Source organism: Nycticebus coucang, chromosome 4 (assembly GCF_027406575.1).
Source record: "Nycticebus coucang isolate mNycCou1 chromosome 4, mNycCou1.pri, whole genome shotgun sequence".
Taxonomy (NCBI): domain Eukaryota; kingdom Metazoa; phylum Chordata; class Mammalia; order Primates; family Lorisidae; genus Nycticebus; species Nycticebus coucang.
Window position 1 is genome coordinate 22,658,090 of NC_069783.1, and position 11,735 is coordinate 22,669,824.

At 41.2% G+C, this 11,735-nt stretch overlaps 1 protein-coding gene across 3 annotated transcripts in view; it reads right to left on the minus strand.

Annotated features, from left to right (window-relative positions):
• ITSN2 (intersectin 2) overlaps positions 1–11,440 on the minus strand; it is a 165,093-nt gene extending 153,653 nt beyond the window's left edge. For 2 of the 3 annotated variants that reach the window (XM_053589134.1, XM_053589132.1), the window contains exon 1: positions 11,046–11,440. The gene's annotated coding sequence lies outside the window, so the exon portion shown is untranslated. Of the gene's footprint in view, positions 1–10,584; positions 10,788–11,045 lie in introns of those variants that run through there. The other variant, XM_053589133.1, reaches the window with a different exon arrangement.
• Positions 11,441–11,735: the final 295 nt, after the last annotated feature.

The following is an 11,735-nucleotide window of genomic DNA, read 5'->3' on the forward strand; positions in this document are numbered from 1 at the left end:
ATGAAAACATTAAGACCTCAAATAATTTACAAAGAAATAAAACTGGCTAATGTTAACAGCACTAATAATTAAGAAAGTGCAAATGAAATTTCATTTTGCTTCTGCTTATAAATGTACTATCTAAAAGGAAAACCAAAATAAATTTTGGCTAATAAATACCCAGGTCTAGCAAAATAGAAAGAACGGGGTGTTTATAGGCACAATCCATAGGAGTGCAAACTGGTATAATTTTTCAGAAGGTAATTTAAAAATATACATCAAGACTCCTGCTAACATTCATACTCTGTAAGTCAATTTCACTTCTGAGAATCTGCCACAAGGAAGTAACAATAAATGTAAGAAATGTCTGTTTACAAAGATATTCATGGCAGCATTAGTGATTACACAAAAAACTGAAAATAATATGAATGTACAACAATGAGGGTCTGCACTGAGGCAATTATTGTGCCTACACTTAAAATCAAATCTATATGATACGTGAATTAAATCTCATGAGAGCTGTTTTTTAAAAATCAACTTCAGCTAGACCACAATAACATGGAAACTGTTTATGTTTTCATAATTCAAAATTAACGTTATGACATAAATATAGGGTGCAACTTAAATTGCACACAAACTTTACGGCCATCCTGTATGTGTAGTTATCATTATGAAAATAATAATAGCAGCCAACAATCACTAAGTACTTAACTAAGTGCCAAGCCTTACACTATAGGTGTTTTTGTGTTATCATAGTTATCTTGTTATTATTGGTATCATCATCAGGCCCCTTCTGAAGGGGTCTCAGGTCCAGGCCCCATTGCCAACAATGGGATTAGCCTGAGATAAATCACACTGCAAAGGAGGTTTCAGTAAACATTTTCATAGGCCCCCTTGGGAATGTTAAAAACAAATTTTGAAATTGAATTTAATGATTTCAAAAAAGAGCACCAGATGAGGTGGCTCCTAGCATTTTGGGAGGCCAAAGCAGGAGGATCACTTGAGGTCAAGAGTTCAAGACCAGCCTGAGCAAAACCAAGACCCTTACCAAAAAAAAAAAAAAAAAAAAAAATGGCCAGGCATGGTAGCACACACCTACAAGGCCAGCTGCTCAGGTGGCTGAGGCAGGAGGATCACTAGAACCCAGTGGAGCTATGATGATGCCACATTTCAGTCTAGCCCCAGCAACAGAATGAGACCCCATCTCACCGAAAAACAAAAAAAAAAAAGAGAGAGAGAGAGAGAGAAGAAAGGTACCATGCCCCTGCTCTGCCCCCTCAGGTCAAGAATAGCCCAGCCCTAACTAACCAAGGCCAAAAGACAGGTCTGATTATTATTGTTACATTTATACAGAACTCAGATGGTTAAAGATATGTTCTCTCTCCATCCTCCTAAAAACAATATGGATATATATTATGAAATCTCCACTTTTTAAAGAAGAGAAAACTGGAATTGTTAAACTCACAAAGCTAATAAAAGGCTGAGCTGGAACCAAAATCCCTATTAGCAAAACCTATGTTCCTAACTAAAATGCTATATTGCAAAAAACGTACAGGTATGTAAAAACAAATGAAAATACAATGGGTAGGAGGCACCAAAATATGGTTGCCACTGGTTGCTGGACTTAGAATGATTTCTCCTACTTTTTTCCTATTTTTTTTACTTATTTCTGTTTTATTGTCTGCCAACCAAGTCACCAAATTTGCCTGTGCATTTCAGAATCTTAGTAAGATTACCTCAAGACCTGCTAACTTCTCTCATTAACGTTAGTAAAAGAGGGAAGTCAGAAGAAAAATTTAACACTGTTTTGTAGAAGACATGCAGAAGCTACAAGGAAGAGTCAAATACTCTGAACACTATAAATAGTATCCTAGGGTGAAAGAGATTTATTTCATTAGGCTTTCCCACAGGCAAGGTTAATAATCTTCAAAATCACATACAATAACTAAGAAAATGCCATGAAGGCTACGTTGAACAGTTTGATGAGAATATTTCAGATTGTACATGAAACCAGCACATTGTACCCCTTGATTGCACTAATGTACACAGCTATGATTTAACAATAAAAAAGAAAAGAAAAGAAAAAAAATCTTCAAAATCATTTTAGATAATTTGCTATTCCCAGAATGGGAAATTTCCATGTCTGTTTTCAATCAATTTTATGTTCTGTTTCCTTTCTTCCCCACCAGCCTTCCAAGCCCAACTCTAAGGTTACTTCCTCAGTGTAAGTTTCGCTACTTTAAGTACCTGGAAGGTTGATTCAATTCTGGACATCACTGACACCACAAAGAGCACATTTAATTAAAATCAACAAATATTTACTGAGTCATCAGGTGTACGAGAATAGGAAATGCAAAAGAGGATTAAGACCAAAAATCAGAATTCCAGGTAAATGCTACAGATATGTATAAAGAAAGGACAAAGATGGATTTTGTCCTAGGTTTGCCTCAGGGAACTAGAAAATTACTAGATGAACATCTAATGGAAAATGACTCCTAAACTGAGTAATGAAGGACTAAACAACAGAATCGAATAGCAGGCTACCAGTAGAAAACAGATTTTTAGGAATCAGGAACAGAAATGAGCAGAGGCAGACAAACAGCTATTTAAGGAATGAGAGACAATGCCAGAGTACTTTGTAAATGGGACTGATACTAGCACTGAGATGTTATAAAATTAAATGAGTTAATAAAGCACTTAGACTATATATACACACGGGAAGCACGATATAAATATTAGCTATTATTGTTATAATTTTTAAAAATCCACAAGCAACTAAGAAACGAACTTGGAAAAAAATGCACCCCTACAAGACAAAGAGTTACTATTTTTTTTTTTTTTTTAGACAAAGCCTTACTCAGGCGCCCTGGGTAGAGTGCCATGTTGTCATCATAGCTCACAGCAACCTCAAACTCTTGGGCTCAAGCAGTCCTTCTGCCTCAGCCTCCCAGGTAGCGGGCACAATAGGCACCTGCCACACTCCAGGCTAGTTTTTCTATTTTTAGTAGAGATGGGGTCTCACTCTCACTCAGGCTCATTTTCAATTCCTGTGCTCAGGCAGTCCACCTGCCTCAGCCTCCCAGAGTGCTAGGATTACAGGCATGAGCCACCGTGCCCAACCTACTATTCTTAATATATAAGGAATTCTTAGAAATAAACAAGTGATGAACATGCCAATAAAATAAGAAAAAGGTAGAGACCAACAGTTCTCAAAGAAGAAAAATGTATAACCTTATTAACATTCAGAGGAAGAAAAAGTAAAACAAAGTAATCATTATTAAATTAACAGATTATTTTTTAAACTGCACTGTTTCCAAGGATGGGGGAAAGACAACTGGTTTCACTGGCAGGAGTACATTTTGGTACTGATGAATTTTTCTGGTCGACAACTTGCCAGTATGTTTACCTGGGCCTTAGGAAGTACCTATGCCTTTTGATCTAACAATTCTACTACTAGAAATTTATTATGAGGAAATCATAGATATGAACACAAACATAGCCATAAGACTATGTAAAGTGCAGCATAATGCAGAAGAAAAATTGTAAGCTACCTTTAATGTTAGACAAGCAATATAAGACGATGATTATGTGCACAAGATCTAGAGTCAGGGGTGGCGCCTGTGGCTCAAGGAGTAGGGCGCCGGTCCCAGCCGGAGGTGGTGGGTTCAAACCCAGCCCTGGCCAAAAAAAAAAAAAAAAAAAGATCTAGAGTCAGACTAACTTCCTATCTTAGGTCTACTACTTACTTCCTATCTGTGTGATCTTGAGCAAATTACTAAAGTCTGTCCTTGCTCAATTTTCTCAACTATAAAGTAAATAACAAAACAGTTGTTATAGGGAGTTTAAAGAGTGAATGAGTTTAAATATATAAAATGTCTCAAAAAGTAACTCAGTTATAGTAAGTGCTTAATAAATATTAGATACTAATATTAAAATTCAATAGAAGGTCAATATGATTTAGGTAATAAAATTGTATTCCAGATAAATAAATAATAAAATAGAACCATGTTTTGATACATGCTAGTATGTTAAAAAGCAGATTAGACAGCAGAGTAAATAATACAATTTCGCTTTCTGCAAAGAAAAAGTTCTTGAAGAATATCTAATTAACAATATTAACAATTGTTGGCTTGGTGCCAATAGCACAGTGGTTACGGCACTGGCCACATGCACCAAGGCTGGCAGGTTCAAATCCAGCCCAGGCCAGCTAAACAACAATGACAAATGCAACGAAAAATAGCTGGTGTTGGGAGTTGTGGCAGGCGCCTGTAGTCCCAGCTACTTGGGAGGCTGCGGCAAGAGAATCGCTTAAGCCCAAGAGTTTGAGGTTGCTATGAGCTGTAATGCCATGGCAATCTACCGAGGGTGACACAGTAAGACTCTGTCTCCAAAAAAAAAACAAAAAAAACCAACTCTGGGTAATATGATTATTAGGACTATTATGTTCTTTTTTTAAAATTTCTTTATAGCCTTCCATTTTTCTAGAAGGAACATATATTACTCATCACAATAAAAATAATACACACAAAAAGTCAACAGAATTGAAAAACAAATAATACGGCACTTTTAAGAAAAATCAAATCAAAGTATCTATTCTAAACCACATGACAAATCTCTGCAGTAGGCTCAAGTTGTGGCAAAAGATTTTTTTCTCTGGTTTAAGTGATTAGAAAAAATATATACCGGGATCCAGTATAGATGAAATGACAGTATTAAAATGATAAACATTTACCTTAAGTAAATACACTACTATTATATTTCTTACTTTACATTAAATCTACCATTTACTCACAAATGTGCAGGGCAATCCTCCAATTTTTAATTCCTTAATAATAAGACAAATTTACTTCCCTCAATTATCCCCCCAACACATACATACATAAATACATACATTCACACCCTTCCTACCCCCATTTCCTCCCTATTTTTTTTCTGTACCACTTAATAAATTCTAACTTCTAGTAGTTTTATTGTCTTTCTTCCCCCTTCTTATGAATATAAGCACTACAAAGGCGGGGTGGGGAGATGTATTTTCTTCACTGGTTATATAAGTGCCTGGACCATTTCCTGGCATGGAGGTACTCAATATTTGTTAAATAACAGAATGAAAGAACAAATTCCACACCGTGATTGTGAGTAGTTTCTGTTTGTCTTAACTTTTTATAGAGGAAAGATGGTGGTTGAGAATTAAAAAATGAAAGTTAAAGCAAATGGTAGAAGGGGGGAGAAACAGCTTTTTATTTATTTATTTTTTTTAGAGACAGAGTCTCACTTTGTCGCCCTTGGTAGAGTACTGTGACGTCATAGCTCACAGCAACCTCCAACTCCTGGGCTTAAGCGATTCTCTTGCCTCAGCCTCCGGAGTAGCTGGGACTACAGGTGCCTGCCACAATGCCGGGCTATTTTTTTGTTGCAGTTTGGCCGGGGCCGGGATCGAACCTGTCACCCTCGGTATATGGTGTCACCCTACTCACTGAGCCGTAGGCACCGCTCTGTTTTGTTTTGTTTTGTTTTTCACAAAGTCCCTAAAAAGACAAAGATGAGGAAAAGTCAAACTAGTGAGTACAGCAGGTCAAGATGGATTTAAGAGTGAGCTGCAGCATTTGCTTTTTTTTCAGGATGGGATTACCATCATGCTGTAAAGACTATAAAATCCAGGTACAGGTCCCAGCTACTCGGGAGGCTGAGGCAAGAGAATCGCTTAAGCCCAGGAGTTGGAGGTTGCTGTGAGCTGTGTGAGGCCACGGCACTCTACGGAGGGCCATAAAGTGAGACTCTATCTCTACAAAAAAAAAAATCCAGGTACAGGAGAGCAGTGTTCAGAAAAGGTTTGGGGCTACCTCTGTCTACTCTAAATAGCTCTTTCCATCTCAATCATCCATGTTACTCAGCTCTCTGAAACCAGTGGAACATAAATATAGGAATGAGAATGTGGAAGAAGGAGGTAATAACTCTAAGACAGGATCATTGGAGTAAGGACCAGACCCCTCCCAATACCGGTCACTGCAGACAAAATCCATTAGCAGTACAATGGAACTTTAACAGAGAGAAAATTTAAAATGATTCTAGTGAGAAGGCTTCGCTTCTACCACTTGGGTTTTCAGAACTTACTAAAAATTGGAAAAGGAGTGCTACACGCAGGTTCCCTGTCCACATCATTCTACACAATTTCATTCATCTTTTAAGTTCTCACAGTCCATAAAAAGTATTTTGTGTTCACTAAAAAATAAAGTCACCAAGTATTATAGAAGTTGTGAAATTAAACTGATCTACTCAATTTTGTATTTAAGCAGTCATTCTTTAAAGTGCCACAAGGCACATTAGATGGAAGACGCAGGAAGGAGAGGTGGTAGGGCAGTGAGTTTCCAAATAAGCCAAAGTGCTTCAGCAAAAATGAAATAAAAAAGCAAAGATTATGGATGTCCTCCTAATAGCCAGGGCAAAGCCTACTGGCTTGTTATTTATTTGGACCTCTGCAGTCTGAAATTATTCTTCCCCCACATCAACCTTTCTCTAGTCATACATTCCTCGTACCAAAAAGTAGAAATAATTTAAGCACCTAGAATTGAAGTCTTTGATGTGATAATCCAAAGCAGTAGTTTCTTTTCCCAGTTATTTTCTATGTTTACTATACAGAATGTTTTCTTCCTGTAGTCTATGTATTTCCCCCCTATATTAAGAGCACTAAAGGCAGATTCTTTATTGGGAGATTAATGAAAGATTGTGGTTCAGTTCTACTCTTATATTTTAGCCTTCTTATATGAATTATTTTGACAGTAATGGTTAAAATTACATGGTTAAGATTAAAAATAAAGGGCAAAAAAAGCTAACTTCTTTTCCAGTCATTGGGTCAAACAACCACCAAAAAAAGGACTAAGCTTAGTTTGAAATTTCTCAATGAAGATTGATTTATTAGGTACTATACTAAACAACAGTCACTATGCTAAGCACTTTATACTATATACAACACTATGAGATAGGTACTATTATTATCTCCATTTTACAGATAAGGAAACAGAAGCTTAGAGGATTAATTTGCCCAAGGTCATACAGCTATTTGGTGTTAGAGCTGAGAAGAGGTGGTCTACCATGAGAGGCTGTACTCTTATCCACTATAGTTATGATGAAAATAAATGAAAGTTTTATTTTATTGTATTTTATTTTTGTAGAGACAGAATATCACTTTATCTAAGCCCTCCGTAGAGTGCCATGGCGCCACACAGCTCACAGCGATCTCCAGCTCCTGGGCTTACATGATTCTCTTGCCTCAGCCTCCCGAGTAGCTGGGACTACAGGCGCCTGCTACAACACCAGCTATTTTTTTGTTGCAGTTTGGCCAGGGCCAGGTCTGAACCCGCCACCCTTGGTATATGGGGCCGGCACCCTACCCACTGAGCCACAGGCACTGCCCAAAAATAAATGAAAGTTTTATTCAAACCACATACAGGGTACATGTGAAACTTACTAAATGTAGAGTATAAATGTCTTAACACAATAACTAAGAAAATGCCATGAAGGCTATGTTAACCAGTTGGATGAAAATATTTCAAATTGTATATAAAACCAGCACATTGTACCCCATGACTGCATTAATGTACACAGTTATGATTTAATAAAATAAAAAATAAAAAAACATATAGTTTATCTAAAATGAATATGCATTAGTGAAAAAAATGATCTAGAAAACATAAAACAGTTGGTTAAATAAACGAAGTTAAATGTCTGCCAGTTGGTAATAGACCTCTAAATGTCTGCCATAATCACTGCTGAATAGCTCCACAAGTAAATATCTGTATCATTCAGTGTCCTGATAAAGATGTGAAATTACTTTTTAAACAAATTTCTCAAAATAATACTATGTATTCTGCAAGTGAAATATGCTGCCCTCTTAAGAATTGTAAAAATAAAAATTTCTTGATCTATTCACTGTCCTAATTCTGTTCAGTTTCCTCCCTCCCCCACTTCCTCTCTGCCTCCGTATCCTTTAAGACCATTTCAGTTCCTCCTAAAAAATACCTACATGCACACTTTACTTTTCTTTTTTTTTGAGACAGTTGCCCTTGGTAGAGTGCTACGATGTCACAGCTCACAGCAACCTCAAACTGTTGGGCCAAGGGATTCTCTTACCTCAGCCTCTCAAGTAGCAGGGACTAACTGCTGTCACAGGTACTGGCCACAACCCACGGCTATTTTTTGGTTGCAGTTGTCATTGTTTAGCAGGACCAGTGTCGGCTCAAACCCACCAGCCTCAGTGTACGTGGCTGGTGTCCTACTGAGCTACGGGCGCCAAGCCTACATGCACACTTTACTCCAGGAAAATGCTACAGCTCCACGGCTGTAGATGGTACAAAGTCAAAAAGTGAACAAGTAAAAAATACAGCATTTCTTTTCTTTAATTTTTTAAACAGAGCTTCAAGCTGTCGCCCTGGATAGAGTGCTGTGGCCTCACAGCTCACAGCAACCTCCAACTCCTAGGCTCAAGAGATTCTCCTACCTGTGCCTCCCAAGTAGCTGGGACTACAAGCGCCTACCACAACGCTCAGCTATGTTTTGGTTGCAGCCATCATTGTTGTTTGGTGGGTCTGGGGTGGATTTGAACCCGCCAGCTCAGGTACATGTGACTGGCGCCTTAGCTGCTTGAGCCACAGTCACCGAGCCTACGCAAACATTTACTGAATGCTTATGTAACTTTTTCTTTTAAATTTATGAACCAAGAAGACTATATCAGATAAGGCAAAAGGTGCTTAAGTTAAAAGGACCTTGGTTTGAAACTTGTCTCTTGTACTTATTAGCTCAGGGACCTAGAGTACTCAGTTAAACTCCAGGTTAACATTTTATTATTTATATTTAATGGGAGGCCAATAACTATGCATAGGGTCTTTATAAGCCCTAAAGAGTTATGTAAAACACTTAGCACAGGCTTGGCGCCTGTGGCTCAAGCGGCTAAGGCACCAGGCTAAGGCACCAGCCACATACACCTGAGCTAGTGGATTCGAATCCAGCCTGGGCCCGCCAAACAATAACAACTGCAACCAAAAAACAGCCGGGCTGTGGTGGGTGCCTGTAGTCCCAGCTACTTGGGAGGCGGAGACAGGAGAATCACTTGAGTCCAGGAGTTGGAGGTTACTGTAAGCTGTGATACTACAGCACTCTACCCAGGGTGACAGCTTGAGGCTCTGTCTCAAAAAAAAAAAAAAACATTTAGCACAGTGCCTAACATATAATAAGTGCTTCCCATAAATGACAACTATGGTCGATATATTTTAATATTGAAGAAAGTAGAGTTGACGGAGATAACCAATAAATGTTATTTTTGTTTTACTAAAAAGATGGAACTTTGTAAAACTCTATTACTAAAGCCACATTAAAACTAAAATTCCTAAAAAAAAAAAAAGAAATTTCCCACTTTTTAAAAAAGAGTTAGACTCTATAGGGTAAAAATGACTAAAAAATAAAAATAGGAAAAAAACAAAAAATAATTTTAAGTTGTTGAGTTTGGGTGATACTAATCTATTTTTGGGAAAATACAAATTTTTTAAACTACAAAACCGATACTAAGAACATGCCCATCACATTTCCTCATATTGAGGAGAGATCAAAATTTTAGCCTTGAAATGGGTTGAACTTAAAATGGTACCTCCCTGCTCAATAATTCAGTATAGGTTAAGTTTTCTCAGACCAATCTACCTTTCACTGTAAAGGTAAGCAAAGGGAACAGTTATTAATGCACTAAGGGGTAAAACACGCAAACTTTTCAGCTGCTTAATTAATATTGTACAAAATAACAGCAATGCACTTTTCCACAGCCTGTAAAATCGTGAAATACTTCCACTTTATTTACTTTTGAAATTACAAACGAACCATAGGCACAGCCAAAAAACCTAAAAGAGGGCATATCACAGTTGCCAGTATCTTTAAATTTGGGAGAGGCATCATTGCTTGTGTAAAGGTTTTATGTAATGTTTCTAGGCGGCTTCTAGGTTTTATCACTGATTAACAATATAGCAGACCAGCCCAGGGAGAAAAGCAATTAATTTTTTTGAGAGCCTTAAGCAGCTTAAGGCTTAGCCTACAGAACCTATGATACCTAAATGAAGATGACTAACAACACAAAATTTCAAGTCACACCTTGCCTATCTCCACCAGAAAAACAAACTAGAAGCATGGAGGAAAGCAATCATTTTCGTGCTAACCCTAATTCCTAAAGGGGTTGGCTTTATCAAAAACAAATTCCTACTTCTTTATTAATACAAGTTTCAAAGAAAACATACTTGCCCTGGGCAATCACTGAGCGACAACGCACAGGATTAATAAATTAAAATAGCCCATCTTTCAGCAGAATGCAAAGCCATCTGCAGTGTCAGCCTCGGTTTACCCAGTTAGTATGCATATGCAGGCATTTTTTTTTTTTTTAAATAAGCAACAAACTTTACTCTGGCCTCAGAGATTCTACCTTTCCGTGCTTCCTGTGTACCAGGGAAGTCGACGCCGAAGTCAAATTTTAACATTTCTCAACTTTGGCTTAACGCGAGCGGTGGACGCCAAGCATCCACCCACTGTCCTCTCGTGACTCGGGCTAGTTTGACGCACCGAGATGCGGCTCACCTGACATTCTGCACCAATCATTACCACGAAGGAAAACCATCTCGAAGAAAATAAAGTGGGTCCCGGGGGAAGCGTGCTGTACCCCAGGGCTCTCTCTCCCGCCAGCACCCCGAAAGCCAAGGCGCCACGCCGCCCCCGGCACTCGGCGGCGTCCGCCACCTGCCAGACGAGGCCGCGGCCGGGGGCCCCAGCTCAGCCGCAGGGAAGGGGCAGCCGGGCCCCCGCCCCCTCCGGCGCCGGCCACGGCCCGGCGGCGGGGGCAGGAACCCGGGACCGGAGGTTTCCGCCCGGCGCCGCCAAGCCCGCCAAGGGCCTAGCCCGGGGACCGCCCGGACTCCCGAGCACCCGTCCGCGTCGTGCGGGGCGCGCGGCCGCCTCGGCCCGGCCCGCCGAGCCTCCGGACGGCGGGCGCGGCACCTGCCCCGCGCCCCGCTGCAGCCCCGGCCAGCGGCTTCACCCACCTGGCGCTCCCGCCGCGCCTCTCGCACGTCACAGCGCGACTCCGCGCTCCTCGGCACCGGCAGCGTGGGCGCGAGCGGGCGCCGCGAGACCCTGCTCGGCCGCCGCCGCCGCAGCTGCCGGCTCGGTCGTCAGGCCGCCGCCGGCGAACCTGTTGCGTAGCCTGTCACGGCCTCTCGGGCTCCCGGGCGCCGCCTCAGCCCCACAACAACATGGCGGCCGCGGCCTCCGCAGGAAGCCGGGGGGCGGGGAGGGAGGCGACGGCCCGGGCAGCGGAATGCCCGCCCGCTCCCTGCCGGGCACCGACTCCCCGCCCTCGGGAGCCCGACGCTGCCTGAGCGCGGCTCCTCGCCCCCGGGGTCCCGCGGCACGAAGGGGTCCCGCGGTCTTCCCTCCCCTCGGGGAGATCCTGCAGCCCCAGACGCGGCAGCCTTCGTGGAGCTGCGAAGACCCACCTGGCTCCTCCTCCCCGAGGTGACATGCTGAGGTTGGGTGGTGCTTTTCCTGCCACAGCAGACCCCAAGTTTTAGAAAGGGCCAAGCAGTGCCTGGCATGTCCCTGGTGCAACCGGCATGGGACTCTCTCTAGAACCTTCTCACTAAATGTTTCTTCACTGCTCTGGGGATAATGGACTCCCTGGGAATAGGGAAGTGGGAAGGAATTTGATACCACCCTTGCTCATGGGTCAGTTA